Here is a 16,692-nt window from a genome sequence, read left to right as displayed (position 1 = left end):
GTTTTCAAGTTGTAGTTGGTATCTTAATAAAAAAATGACTGACAACTGGTTATGGTGACTAATCTCTATAGCCACATGTTCCAACAAGTTCGGTCTTTGGCCTAGTAAGACGTTCAGTTCATCATCCGGTCCAGCTCTAAAAACATTGGTAACAATAATTTGAAAAAGGATAATTAAACTCCACAAGATATATCTTAGGAATATTGAACCACCAATGCAAACCATCAAGTCCACATGATATATCTTAGGAATCAATGGATCAAGTGTACTTGAGAGAACACAATTAAACTTTCTTAGACTCACCTTCAGACATCAAAAGTATGAACTAAAATCTGCAAAACACAAATGAATGTGGTCTAAAACTAATACAGTACTGCAAGCAGCACGATGCATGTCTACCCTAATTTTAAAATTTTGATAACAACATTTTAACTGAAATTTGACTGAGTATTCGCTACCAAGGCTAAGCTTTGTTGCAACATAGATGGATCGATCAATTCCGGGTCACTTGCCTGCAATATAATAATAATAATAATAATAATAATAATAATATATAATAATAATAATAATAGCAACAACCAAAACTTTAACATTTGATGGCATTTAACTAAAGATCTATAATGTGTTTACATGGTACCTCGGTTTGAATAGAGTGACATAAACGATTTTTTACTTTGGTTAAAGTGTAGCTTGTGACATCAAGACCTTCTTCAACTAGAGTTTTAAATACTCCAGAAAGCATAAATCCATCTTCTATCAAACAACTGTTGATAAGAATCTCGATTCCACCGTTCATGAGGCTGACAGAAACAGTATTAGGGAAGTTTCCGTTACTGTTTGGAAATTTCATGAGCTCGTCTCTTTTCGCACTGAGCCCTTTCACATTTTCCTCCATTTGCTTGATGTAATGCACTGCTTGGTGCATATGGTCCGATATCGAACGATTTCCCTAATTAGAAAGAAAACCATAAAGTCATTAAGGGGTTTAACTAACATTATAAGTTTCAAGATTTAAGACACAAAAGATAAAACTAGTTCACCTTGATGAATTCAAGCGGAAGTAAATCTCTAAGTGAGGCATAAAGTTTGGTCATTTCTTGTCTCCTTTGTCTTTCAATCTCTCTATGAACCATTTTCTTCTGAATCTGGTCATTTTCACCATCTCCTCCGCGCAAACCCGGCTTATTCGAATGGCCAACTCCACCACTTTTCTTAGTGCTGTTTGAAGGATAACTTATACTACTTTTACCCTTGCGGTCCACGACGGGAACATGCTCATGAAGATCCGGTTTTTGATCTTCTTGTTGGAAAGAAATTAAACAAGGATGGTCGTGATCCACGAAATCTTCGTTTTGCTGTAAAGAGAACATTATATGATTAGGTTTTGTGTTTGGTGAATCCATAAGACGAAATCTTCAGGATTTCTTGTGATATCTTCTATTCTTTTCTTATGTAGGGTTTACTTTTGTCGGCTAATTATTTAATGATCACGAGTTCCACCACCATAACATATCTTTATTTTCTTTTTGGCTTTCATTTTCATTTTTGTTTCACCACACAAGCAATCTTCCTAGCCTATGGATGAGTAATCGGGACTAGATAACAAAAAATAAAAAGAAAAAAAAGAAAAGAAAATACCCGTGCTGATTCAGTTTTGATACCAATTCAGTACCCATTTTTGGTGTTTTTGGGATATCGCTACTTTAAGTTCAATACGTTATCGGTATTTCACCGACTTTTTCCGTCAAATAATGTACCAAGACAATAGTAAACCGTATCGTACCGAGTACTTTCGTTACCAATATTCTTAAAAATTTTCAGGATCGGTACTTTCATTAACTGTCCAACCTCGGGACTGGGTATCAACAAAATATCCGTACCGATTCATTTTGGTACCAATTCGTTATCCACTTTTAGTGATTTGGTTATATCTACTTTCAGTTTGGTACGGTACCGGTATTTTACTGGTTTTTTACCTTCAAATACTGTACCGAGGTGGTACTTAACCATATTGTACCTAGTACTTTCGGCACCGATATCTATTTTTAGAAAATTTCAGAATTAGCACTTTCTATAACGGTCCGATACCGAGCGAGCCCTAGTATATGCATGATTTATCAACATTCTCTTTCTATCCAAACACTTTGCTATACATAACATTTTAGAATTTGCTGTGTATGAGATTTTAGGATTATTATCGTGGTGTTTAGTTATTTATTTACCAAGGTTCCTGTAGTTATGTACAATGCCACAAAGGCAACCCCATTTACAAGTGTTCACACCAACAGTCAAACTTAGAAAATATAATCCAAAAGTGATATTTTCTAAATAACTAAACATTAATTTGTAACTTATTATTATTATTATTATTATTATTATTATTATTATTATTATTATTATTATTGTTTTGGAAATCTCGTTAAACTAGAAACCACCGGCCACAGAAACATTACATCCCCAAAATAAACTGTCGTGTTCTATGTAAATACTTAAATTTTACTGGGATCAACAATATACACAATCCGCTATCTAATCATACACCGCCAAACGGTCGTTTGAAGTCATATGGAATGGTCGCTTGCAACACCGTCTCCGAGAACTCCTTTAAATTTTGAGGCCCGAGACGAGTAAAAAAACGGGCCCTTAAAATCGCGTTTTCAATGATGTAATAGATAATTTGACTATTTTACTAATAAAATTGACTTTCAAAAGCACAAAACAAACAAATAATAATAAACATATTACTCAATTGACTCAAATAAAATACAAATGAAAGTTTAATGTATTAAAAAAAGAAAACTAATTATAACTCATGACTTTTGTTTCTATAGTCCAGAATACTTTCTATACAAAAGGCTGACCATAGTTTTCTACTTGTCTTACAGTTACAACGCACACTATAGATGGAGTAAACGACCTTTTTGCTAGTTTTAGTAAGGACATTTTCTTTTTAAGTTGTTTCTTTTGTCATCATGTGGCATAATGAGAGAGGTTAAATGACTACTCGTTTGATAAATTTACAACTATGATAAAAAAAAATCTATTTAGTAGGTGTATATGGTGAATAGTGGAGTTAAATGTCACACCATAATAAAAAAAAACATGAAGTCACGTCTTCATTCATCTTTGGTAGCTTCAGGACCGGTATTCTTCCAATGGAAGTGATGCTATTAGTTCCTGAAGCGGCACATATGAATCGTAAAATTTATAAATTGACCTTTCGTTGACAGCAAGATGAGTGTAATAAAGAGGTGTCAAGACAATTGAGATAAACTACTACGAGGTCTCTTCTCCAACTTCTATCGCCCACAGTCACCCTATGCTCATTATGCATGCATGATGAGACACTTTTGTGACCGGATAATTGTGTTCATGTCACCATAAGTCTACCTGATATGTCGTTATTTTCTAAAAATATGCAAACTTGAAGAATCTCACATTCCTTTAACACATTGTTAACAAGGTCTAGAGGTATTAAAGGACAATTTTAAAGAACACAATGTTTCCATGTGAGCTGGATGAGCATTATTTAATCGTTTTTTTTTTGTAAAAACTGAGGAATGACGTATGAGGTTTAGTTAGCAAGCAAGTTCTCTAAAAGTCTGCTGCATGAAAAACTTCTGTTACATTGTGTTAAAAATTTTGGACAATAATTAATATTTATTAGTACGTGTTACTAATAAATAAATAAATAAATTAGTAACGTGTCCAAAGAGTAAATATGAATGCGATATCGATACTCTAAAGTGTGTAGTTGAGAGTTTGAACATTTGAGAGTCACCTTAGTATTTTTGGTGGTTGGACCAGGTCTTGAGACAGATGTCAGTATGAATGGTGACTCGTCCAGGCAAGTGTCGACACCATGGGAGTTTCCTGACAAGTATCAAGTGTGTGTGAGATCTACCGCCGTGTGTCGTGTGCATATGACGAGTCAGCGGTTAGGTGTCAACTCCTGGTGATGTGTGCTCCACAAGCCGCCATGTGTCATGCTGACTCATCTCGTGTATTGCTATATATAGAAAGGTGGTGATCAGATTTAGATGCAACCATAACCACAACATATTCATGCAAAGCACTTATGGCATGCTAATGTCAACACACCAAACTCAGTAGTCACAACCAAAGCTCTAACTAGTTCGTGATCTCGACTCACGTTACAAATATGGTTCAGGTGCTAGGGTAATCCCGGTAGTACATACTGCTTCAGCTGTTGTACCCTCTGTTTAACAGAAATCCTCAGCCACAACCAGGAACCATAGTTTGTTCAGTTTTGTAGCTAGAAAGGTGTACACATTTTCGGGTGATCAAGACGGGTTCACCAAGGGAAGAGGTGTACAAGAAGACATGACTCGGAGGTGATGCTCGGATCTCGGTGAACACGAGCTAGACGATGTGAGCTTGGTTCCGGTGCGGTTTCAACACCAACTCGGCTCCGGTCGAGTTTCAACTCGTCAAATAATTCGGCGTTCGAGCACAAGTTAAGGACTTCGGTATGAATCAAGACATGCATATATGTTATATTTGTTGTTATTCTCGTTTAAATTTGTATACGGTATATGTACTACAATTTCCCACTTTTGTATAAAGAGATTATTTATTTATTTTATTGATATTGTTTAATAAAATTGTGACCCATGTCCTACACATTGTTGCCCCAAGACAGAACATGGGTAACAAACTTGAAGAACTGTGACAATATGGTGTTAATCAGTTCATTATGTAAGTAATAGAAAACATAATAAATATTAAATCAATGAACCTGTTATAGCAGGAAGTGTAGCGACAACAACATAGTATGATGTAGTCGACATAATGTCATCTTGGTCATGTTCTCCTTTAGGACGTATAGTTAAGAATGTCGGAACTGGATAGTTTAGATCTATGTTTCCCCGAGTGCGGATACACTAAACTTCAAATGAGATCAGATTCCAATCCAGTTCCTGCAAAACAGACACCGTGAGACTCGCTATGGGAAGGATGAGACGGGGGGTCTTCCCGTAACCACCCTCCGGTATGAGAATAAGTACTGTACTGTGAATGAAGAGTACGAAGTATGAGTAATTGCTCTGATTAAGTGGGAGTGAATTAATACCTCTTGAAGATTATTCAAGTATTTATAGCCGAGGATGGGGGGAAGGTCATTGGTGGAGTTGTCATTGTCAAGATATTCCATATCTACTTGAATGGACACGTGTCACGCATTTTATAGGATGTGACAGCTTGGCCCCGATTGGGACGGTTACCAGGTGTCCAGCTGTCTTCCTTTCATTAGCTGATGTCGCTATCAGGGAATGTTGGGTTAATCTTCTAGAAATGGTTTGTTACAACTGCTCTTCATTATCACGTGAGAACTTTGCTCGTCTGAGGTTGTTTATGCGACCCGCGGATTCTTTCCACGGATGCTCACTGGTGAACGGCGGGTTATGTTGGAGATCCGAGGGGTGAATTCTTTAGTGCGTCTTTACTATTACATCGTCTTCCTTAACGAAACCCTGCCCAAATTTTCTTTGATTCCTAAACATCGATAATACTCATTCTAATTGATCGTTTACTCATCTACAGGTGTTGTGTAAGGCCCCATTCCCGGTAACCCTACTTTGGTGTTGGATTTACTCATAAACACAATTCTAACATCAGAGTTAATTTAAACTTTCGCGGAATAATTTAAAACTTCAACATCACATTACAAACATGCATTTTTGTCATAACATACAAATTGTCTTTTCAAAACATAACATAAAATAGTCTTGACACTTCATCATAGATACCAGTCTATTTAGCTCGTGCCATGTGTCCTTCCTCAAGCCAGCCGCCTCAACCTATCTGCCTACATGCATACTAAAAGTCAGCTATGCTGAGTGAGTTCTAGTTAATCAATTTAACATACAATACATTCCTACCCTTACTCATACGCGTCCGAAGATACGTATTCATACCTTACTTTGCTATTACTTCTTTCACACATACTTTATATACATGCATACGTACTTACATACTTTCTCTCATAAAACCCTATGGTATACCATAAACTATTCTACATTAAACATCACAGATATTGTAAGGGTCTAGTCCCTACCATCACAGATATTATAAGGGTCTGGTCCCTAACATCACAGATATTATAAGGGTCTAGTCCCTAACATCACAGATATTATAAGGGTCTGGTCCCTACTGCCTCGAATAACAATACATTTATCATACGTGTGTATTTTACCTGTCTCATGTATATAATAATATATATATATACATGCTCATTCATACTATCATTATATAGTAATAACATCCAATACATAGTCATACACGTATCATACACTTATCAATTAAGTAAATGTATTAACTATCACATAAGAGTATGCACACAGCTCCGAAAACATTTCAAAGAGAAATGGGGCTAGAACTCACCTGGAGTCGATTTCTCTCGCCGTTAATAGTAATTCCCTTCTTTAGTTGAGCACGGCTAACTGTTCAATACATTACGCGTGTCAATTATCTGTTACCACAACTTCCTACATCTAAATTTATGAAACCCTCAACTAACGGGGGTCCAGGGGCAGCGCCCCTGGTAGCGGGGTCTAGGGGCGGCAGCCCCTAACAGGGTCCCAAGGGGCAGCGCCCCTGGCTGGGGTTGAGCTGCCAGGTCAGCTCGGAAAAATTTTATTTTCATTAACAGTCCTTTAACAAGAATGCATCAGAAAAATGAATTTTATAAAATTTCGCATGGAAGAATTTTGCTTCGCATGTATAGAATTTCGCTTCGCATGAAACTGTTTCACTTTGCATGACTGTGCGATACGAAATTACCTTTTTCGCTTCGCATGGTCATGCGATGCGAAATAGCCTTTTTCGCTTCGCATAGCTTATGCGATGCGAAATTCTTCTTTTTCTTCGTTTTTACCCTTTAATGGCCATTTTACTTCGTGGCTCTTCCTCAGGACCTGACTTTTACTTTTTCCCAACTTTCGACACATTCTGACCCCATGCACTTGATCCTGAACCATCTTTCAAAGTCCAAACACCACCTTTTTATCATAAAGTGCACCCAAGTTTATATTTTCTTTCTTACATTTCACAACCCGATCTATCATTATATCTATTTGCATGCCGATTCTAACCATAAAACTTAACCATTTAAACCGAAACCTACCTTTTGCTTGTGGGTTCGAGTTCAGATCTTGGCAACTCGAGGATCTGGACGTAATTCTTGTCAGTTGAAGACACTTGAATCACCAAACTCTTCCTTGATTTAATCTCATAATGGATTCTGGTCTTGAGAGAGAGAGAGGGTGTGTGTTTCTTGAGTGTGTGTGTGTGTTTGTGTGTTGTGAGAGGAAAGAGAAGAAAGAAAAGAAGTGGTTGGTCTCTATATATATAGGGGTTTCATGGGTCCCACCACTCACTCCCACTTCCAACTCTCAAATACATAACACATGATTAATTTAACGACACACAACTATTAACAAAACTTTCTGTTATTAAATGCTTAACAAAAGTTGGACGTTACATGTTGGCGAGTTCATGCATACCAATTTCAGTTGATTTGGACTCGTATTTAGTGATTAATTGATAGATCAATAACCTGAAACTATATGAACTTTGTAAATCTAAAAATCGTTTAGTAATGTGATAATAGGGTGTTTCATGATACGATTGGATTACCATCGATACTCGTATAATACCTAATTGAAAGTTTTAGATTGATTTAGATAGATTTCAGATGAAGAATGAATCGTTTTTGACTTCCTGGGTTTTGGTTAATTTTGACCTTAACCTTATTAGTCATAAAGATGTTATAATGTATTATTCGTTAAGATAACGAATAACTTGTTCATTCGTTAAATGTAAGGAATGACTAAGTGATTCGTTAATGTAAACGAATGTATGACCTATTTGTTAAAGTAAAACTTAACGAATGCACCCATTCGTTAAAGATAGTTTTAACGAATGAGATGCTATTCGTTAAACAAATGGTTATTTTTAGAATTTTTTAAATACTAACATATTTGTTTTTCACAATATGGCAGACGAGAACGTTCCGACTCCCGTACCCGAACAACAACCAGATCCAGATGTTAATGTGGATATGCAACAAGCAGAACCTGAACCTAAAACATAAACGATGTTGTTTCCGTGGGACAAGAAGCACAACATATGCGCGTTTCTCGAGGACAATTTCTTCAGTTTTAATATGTCCAGTGGCAGTATCAACTTTTTGAAGCAAGCACAGATTTACAGAGCTATCTCCATTGACACTATGTTTTTATTAGAGTATCATATGTGCTTTCTGGGATACTACTCAATACGTTAAGGGGGAGAACCAGATCGAGGCCGAGGTACAGGGTAAACCGGCAGTGATTGATGTTCCAGTGATAAGGGATGTGTTAGGGTTTGGAGATACGGTTGATGACTGTTGTGAGTTTGATAGGATGTTGATAAGGGGTTTGTTTGGTCGTGTGAGATATAAGGGGGACTTGGATCGATTGATTTATAATAAGGCGTATTTTATGTGAGCAAATAAGTACCTGTTACACGTACTTATTCATTGTCTGGGAGGACAGAAAGGTGGTTATGACAAGTGTCGGATCATGTTGCAGTTACCTTTTGTGGCTTTAGTTCTCAACAAGCCATTCAACTTTTCAGAGATGATCTTTTATCACTTAAAAGAGAACTGCATGACTCGTCAGAACAGATTTTTAATGAATCCACGCTTTCTCTAACTCATCATCAACGATTTGCAGCTAGACTTGGTGAAAGACCCGACGAACAAAGCTGATATTAAGCTACTCGAGCATATGAACTTCGATACTATGTAGAGGATTCGATCATATCGTGGACAACCGTTGCATGACCGACCACGATATAAGCGTTTGATTGGCTATCTTGCCAATATTGACTATATTGCCTCACCTAATGATCGTTGGGCTCACGATGACTCAGATTCGGAGCGTGAAGGTGGTGCTGGTGATGGTAATGATGGTGGTGGTGATGGTTAGGGTCCGAGCAGTGGTCCAAGCAGTGCTGAGATTCGTAAACGTGAGGGTAAGGAACCTATGGTCAAGAAAGCAGATAAACCGAAGAAGAAGAGGGTCAGAAGGGGAACCGGTATTGAGATGCCAAGTCTGCCTTCGATGCCTACTATTAGACCGTCTATACCTATTTCTGTGCCTGCTTCAGTGATTCCTACATCTCCCGTTCCAATTCCTATGATGCTTACTACTCCAACAGTTTCTCCTATTATCACTTTGACGACTACTACTTTTATTGATCCACGATTTGGGGAGATTCCAATGTCTGTAGTATCGACTATGTCGAGCCCGCAAGCACAAATGATGGCTCCGGCAAGTTCGTCTATGATGCAACGGACTGAGGCTTCATTCATGGCATTTAATCACCCTCAGGGTCCGTTACAACCTGTTCCTCTTATTTTTTATCAGATGACGCCTCAAGCACAAATGTTCCAGCTGCTGAACTTGATACGCTTGCAACAAACTCAGATGGTAGCAAAAAGAGTGTTTCAAGAGCAGATGAAGCGTCACACCCCAACCTAAGGTGGAAATGTCGGGGCGTGATCCGATTGCTCACAGCTCGAAGATACTATCATAAATATAATGACAATATCTAATTAATTATTTTATTCAATTAATACACACAATAATCAAATTCAACAAAACCTTTTAAATAAATAAGTACAATCATTTAAATTCAAGTTTGTCTTCAATATAACCCTAAGGTCTTTCTAAGTGTCCATACTTCAACTTCAAGCAACCTGCATATGCGTAGAAAATGGAGTTTTGTCAACAAACATGTTGAGTGATATGATCACCAATTTTGACACAACAAATAGTTATATAATAAATAAATAAATAATAAATGATAAGTGTTAAATGCGCAAACCAATCTATGTGATAATAATCAATCAAACCTTAACAAACCAAAACCAAGTTGAACTCGTGTGCCAATGAATCGTTGTCAAACGAATCGGGCATTGATTATAATGACTAAATTGTCGGTTTACCATCGCCAAGCGAATCGGGCTCCGGTTACTAAGCCGGTCGTATGATCATACTAATGAGAACCCTCTATAAGGGGATATGTTGGACCTTTCCGAAATTTATCAAGTAAACAATTAAACAAGTAGCAATTAGCAAATAGCATTCAACTGATATTCACACAATAATTAAGTTTGCGATTTTGAGTATATATATAGAATAGAAAATATGAGTAAGTACGCATATGTCCCCAAAACATTAGAAAACAGTGTATAAAAATGGGAATGATCAAACTCACCTGATCGATTAAGCCAAACGGAAATGTTTGCGACAAGAACGATAATCACGATCTTCGAGAATTACCGACAAGAATTCAAATTAAATAATGTTATGAGTGAATTATAAATGATATAATACGTATAACAAATTTAGGATTTCGATATGGTTTGAGTTACAATTATGTTTGGTATGTTATGGATTGAACGATTGATCTCTACAGATTATTGTTATTATTTAATTATAAGAATCATTGTTTATCGTATAATCGAACTTATAAATAATTAGTTTGAATAAATATAAGTTGAGATCTATTATAATAATAACCGTTTAAATATATAACTATCGTAAAATTTATATCCTAAAATCTTTAACGAAACCCGATGTTAAATATATAATTAACACGTTTTAACATGTTAAATACATTTATTATGATTTTGTTTAAAACCAATAATACATACATATATATATATATACATATACATATTAATATATAAATAAATGTGAGCAAATTTATAAAGATATCTTAACAACGAGAAATATCAATATTAGTGTCAGATTTTTAATAAAATAATTGTTGATTTAATATATAAATATACACTTATAATACATATATAAATATATATACACACATATATATATACATACATACATATATATACATATATATACACACATATATATATATATATACGAAAACTTGTAACGACACAAATTGACATGAAACGTTTAACTTGGCAATGTCGGTTTAAATAAAATATTGTTTATCTAATATTTAATATTAATTATAATATATAATATACCATAAAAACAAGTTAGAACAACCCAAAAATAAAAATATCCAAAAATTTAGGCCGGCAGGACTCGAACCCGCAACCAAATGCCGGCTTACAGAATTGAACACACACACACACCAGCCATGCGTGCTGGTGTGTCAGTTGTTAAAGGAATGAAAACAATTTAATTTATACAGAAGTTAAGTATAACCAGTTTGATTAATTTGAATATAAACCCTAGATTATCAATTGTCCAATCCGTTCATTGTTCACTTAATTAATGTTAGGATTAATATAAAGCAAATTAAGACGAATTCGAACATGTAATTAATTACCTTAATCGCTGATTATACACGGTTCAATCACAAGTAAATAGGGTCAGCCAAGAATGATGACGAACACGCTAATCCAGACGTGGTTAATACAATTAATCAAATGGCTTCTGTTGGCGCCGATCGTAAGGGTATGCAGACGCGAACAATTGAGTTATCAACAATCCTAGGTTATATATTAGATTTTAGGTTAAGTCAGTTTGTTAAGCAAATCAATTTGTGTCTGATTTTGATCTTGTTTCTTAATTTGCTGAGTTATTTAGGCCGATATTGATACGGGGAATCAAAATCACGATTCAATTCCTAGTTTAGAATGACAATGGTGCTTCAAGTAATCTAAACAAGTCACAGATTGGGTATACGGGTCACGGGTTAATGGGCTACGGGTCTGGGTCAAATGGATCATAAAGTATTATACTGAAATTGCAAGTTAGCCCTAAAGGGTTTAAGTTTAGTTTTGGTTAAAAACGTATATTTTCCTAAAGTTAAATATTATTAAATAAATATAATAAACAACTATAAATTCGTACGTGGAAAACCCGAGTTGTTACATGAGGCTTGAGCAGCGTAATATGTATAGACATATTCAGTTTATTTAGAAAGAGAACAAGGATTTGAAGGCCCTTGTTGCTGCTCAGGGGGGAGAAGTTGGATAAACAGGACGAGATCATCTTACAACGTACTTGAAAAGAAGACGAACTGAGGAAATTAAAAGGTGATGATTTTTAGGGCTCGGATTTTCTGTATACCGGGCAAGCAGTATGTTCAGGATAACTTCAAGACACGGTATCCTCCAAGGTAACAGGTATCCTAAATATGTTGTCTAATAACAGATTGTTCGCATTTTTCCGGTTAACAGCTCATTCATTAGTTTAAACTCATTCGCTACAAAGGTTTAACGAATAAGCTCATTCGTTAAATGGTTTAACGAATATGGATTTCTTAACGAATGAGACATCATTCGTGTACTGCCCATACAAATATGGATTTAACGTATGTGGAAATTCGTTATTGGGTTAACGAATAAGGAATGTCAGATGAATGAGGATACCTGGGTGACAAATGAAGAGGATAGCGTATGAGGATTTTAGAAAAAAAGTATTTTAGGAAAATTTTTTTAAACAAAATTTTTCTGGGATATTCCAGATATGCGGGACACTCTTCTTGAAAATTTTGATGATATATTTTCCGGCCGACTTTTCACGCGTTTCGAAGGGCCGAGGGGGAGTACCCGATTAAGTTAACGAGAATTTTATTGAAGATTCTAGAAGATTAGTTCAAGACCTTGTCGAATTTGTTAAGAAAAGAGGGAGATAAAAATTTCAAGGAGTTTATTCGATAGGTATCTTCCTACGTTTGCAAGGATTTCTTGAAAAATTACTACAATTCGGGTGGTAACTCTTAATTGCAAAGCTACGTTTGACTGAATTCAAGACTGCAGTTGTTCTTCGATTGCTGATTGATTTGTTCGAGATTGAAACCTGACTGTGTGGGATACTAGTGTCTGTCCGTTTACTTATTTCTAAGGGACTTGGACCTGACAATGTTGGCTACGAGTATTCAGCGGATTACTTCTGTTGAAGGGGACAATTTTTGAATGGGTTGATCGTGTTGAGGAATATACGGGTCTAGTCATCTGATTAAAGAATGAGACTATTCAGTATTGATTAATGAAGGTTGTAACTCTGAATCATATGCCCAAAACATTAACGCATCTGAACGAATGTGACGAGCTTGAAAGAATGATATTTTAGGATAGACGTTATCGAGAAAGTGAAGACCAAAGTGAAAGATGTTGAATAATCGGGTTGTTCATGAAGATGTATGACGAGGTCAAATGTAAAGATATTTTTGCTTTACCTATGCTGACGGATAGCCAATGACTTGCTGCTGTTTGATTCGTTAGATTGCACCTGATCATATGCCAGCTAGATGATCGGAATGATCACCTGGAGATGCTTATTTGAGGGGGAGATCTGATACGAGGAGCTACAAGTTATTAGTTTGCTTACAACGAGTTAGATTTTGTTTGTTTGAACAAGCCCAAGAATCATCATTCAAGGGAAGTTAACGTATTACGAATGATGATTTGCATTTAAATTATTCACGGTTAAAGTATTCAACTTTAACGTATTCGTGGTTAACGTATTCTTCCTTAAAGTATTGGAGGCTAAAGTATTGGATGCTAAAGTATTGGAAAGGATTCGACAGCTACGGAAAAGGGGAAGTCTGTTAGTGCATAGATTTGGTGTCCGCAGCTGTTCGAATAGGCTAGGGGTAGTTTAGTCTTTACACTTAATGTATAAAGGCTCATTCGCTAAGGGTGTTTAGCGAATGGGTCTCATTCGTTTAAGACTAGGCTTATTCGTTAATGTAAGAGCCTATTCGTTACTACAATGTTACGAATGAAGGCTCATTCGTTAAGGTATACCTATTCGCTAAGGAAGTTTAGCGAATGGGCTATGGAATGACCTCATTCATTAGCACAGCTAACGAATGAGAGGTCTCATTCGTTAACACAATATAACGAATGAGACATGCCTATAAATAGGCCTTCCATAGAGAATTACCTGGAGATCTGGGCATATTTAGGCCTAATTTATTGTTATTGTTAGGGCTCGGATTTTCAGTATCCTCAACAAACAGTATTCAGACTGATCTAGGATACGGTATCCTCCAAAGGCGACAGGTATCCTAATTACATTATAAAACTAACACATTGTCAGCTACTTTCCTTGTTTACCAGGTCAAAGACCGTTGCAATGATCTCCTGAAAGCTTGTACTTGCTGTTATTGGAGCGTGGCCGATAAGGAAAATATGTGGGATTGAATAATCAACGGCTAATTGGATTTGGTCTCACATTTCCTAAATTATAGGCAATAGTTGTTACACTTTGTTTATTATAAATAGAGCTCTAAACATTGATCATAACACACACTAGACACACGAGACTTACTAGTACTCGCATTCTCTGTAATCACCGATCAAGTTTTAGCTCCAAACTTGTAACCACTTTTGATTATTAATAAACCGGTGGTGATAGTTTTCACCGCCCGGGCTTTTTTTCTTGTTATCCTTAGGATAACGAGTTTTTTCCTCACAACAAATCTCTGTGTTCAAGGTCATTTTTTACAAGCAACAAGTCCCATTTTACTAAATTGGTTGTAAAATCACTATTTTCAATTTTTGACCAAAACAATTTGGCGCCCACCGTGGGCAATCGGTGCTTTAATTCATCAAAACCATTTGTTCCACTTTCAATTACTTTCATCCCTTCTTTATGGCCTCACAACCAAAAACCAGTTCAGTCTTTGCTCTGGTGGTCACTGCTGCTTCAAATGTCAACCCAGGACCTCCACCACTGCCGAAGAAGAATACTCAGCCCAGAGGAGAACTTCCACCATTCACGGGATCCTCTACACGGGTAGATCCGGTTATTTCTAACAATGATATTTTTTCTTTGATGAAACAGGTCAAAACACACATGGAGCAGCAAGAAAAGACTAACTCAAGGCTATTTAAGGAGATTGAAGAAATCAAAAAGAAGCCAGGGCAGGAGGCTACTCCACTCATGCTCAGGGTTCTTGATTTTGGTTTTCCAGGATCAACCATCCTTCAGAATCCCGGATCCTTGGGGACATAATCAACAAGTACTCCGTCTCAGCAACAATCAGGATACGAAGGAACTTATCTTCCGGTATCCTCGGAATTACCTAGACCAACGAGGCCAGATTTCATCAACATGCAGCCTCGTTCAACCATGCCAGCCGGCATATTCTCGTCAGGATCTCCCATGGTGTCCTCTGAAGTACATGTTGGAGATGACATCCCAATGCAGGCGTCACCTTATCCTGAGGATACCCCCATTGGAGGAACTAGCCGTCAAGGCTCATGATACTAGAGACCTAACCATGACCTCGGTAACAGTTTATTTAATGCTAATTTATACGCTAACCATGGACATGTGCAGGATAAGGGGATATCATGAGATAGCCAGGGAACTGCAAAAAAAATGAAGGATACGATTTCTAGTATCCCAGGGATAATACGTCCCATAGCTGAAGCACCCACAAGTAGCCACAAGTTATCTAGGTTTACTTGGCCTATATGCGACGTATAAATCCTCAAGAAGTTCCAAACTCCCAGCATGAAGCTCTACGACGGCACTACGGATCCTGAGGAACACGTAGCTCAGTACAGAGAAAGGATGGAGATCAACCCCATCCCCATTGACATCAAAGAAGCTTGCCTATGCAAGGGATTCAGCTCAACATTAACGGGGCCAGTCCTCAAATGGTTATTGAGTATTCCTTCCAACACCATTACATCATTTTCTCATTTGATTAATTTGTTCAATAATCAATTTTCTTGTAGTAGATCTTTTGAGAAAATGACAGGTGACTTCTATAGAATTGTTCGGCATAATAATGAATCCTTAAGTATTACATAACCAGATTTAGCAGGGAAGCTTTGGAAATCCCCAACCTTGACATGGCAGCTGCTGTCGAAGCCTTCAAGATGGGACTAAGGAAGGATTCTCCTTTCTGTGATGACCTTGTCATGACTACATGCAGGAATCTTGATGAAGTCAGAAACAGGGCATTAAGATATATTCGGCTAGAGGACGACAAGAAAGCTCATGGAAGCTCGGTTATCCCGAAGTATGAATCTACCAATAGAAAGTCAGACACTCCACATAAGTACACTAGGCCCAAGCCTTATTCCAAGCAGGATATTCCCAAGATAAATGTTGTGGAAGAAGATGAGGATGAGGAAGAGTATCCTAAAATCTCTGAATATTATTTTAATATTGATATTAGTGGTGTGATTTGTGCAATGCAGAATCTAGGTGACAAGGCCAGATGGCCTAAGAAAAATGAAAGGCCCAGATCCATCAAAGACAAGTCCAAATGGTGTGCGTTACATGAAGACTTTGGCCATCGCACTGAAGATTGCATAGCACTTCGGAAAGAAATAGGATACCTTCTTAGCAAAGGATACCTGAAGGAACTATTTGGAAAATACAAGAACAAGAGTCAGGATCCTGTCAAGATACCTGAAAGGGCACCTACTCATCCACCCGGAGCTAAGGTTGTATCCTTTATCTCGGGAGGATCCGACATCTGTGGAACCTCATATTCAGCAGCCAAGAAGCGTTCAAAAGAAACAAAGATGGACAACGGAGAAAGACCTCTCCGCACTTCCACTCTGACAACTCAAAGGATCATATCCTTCGACGAGGAGGACCGATGTGATCTTGAAGATTCCAACCATGATGGTTTGGTAATCACTTTATGTATAGTTAACTGTTTTGTGCGCAG

The 16,692-nt window shown here is 37.0% G+C and overlaps 1 pseudogene across 1 annotated transcript; it reads right to left on the bottom strand.

The window, feature by feature from the left end:
• Positions 1 to 428: 428 nt before the first annotated feature.
• LOC143579363 (transcription factor bHLH118 pseudogene) lies at positions 429 to 1,496 on the bottom strand (annotated as a pseudogene). The gene is made up of 3 exons (XR_013143450.1): positions 1,041 to 1,496; positions 638 to 949; positions 429 to 512 (listed from the first exon to the last, which is right to left on the bottom strand). The product of XR_013143450.1 is annotated as a transcription factor bHLH118 pseudogene (transcript).
• Between the last annotated feature and the right edge of the window lie 15,196 nt (positions 1,497 to 16,692).

This window comes from Bidens hawaiensis, unplaced genomic scaffold, assembly GCF_021521415.1.
Source record: "Bidens hawaiensis isolate Kalapana, Puna unplaced genomic scaffold, B.hawaiensis_p1.1 tig00001463_1, whole genome shotgun sequence".
Lineage (NCBI taxonomy): Eukaryota > Viridiplantae > Streptophyta > Magnoliopsida > Asterales > Asteraceae > Bidens > Bidens hawaiensis.
The sequence above is the reverse complement of the archived record's forward strand: the minus strand, read 5'-3'. Positions and strand labels throughout refer to the sequence as shown.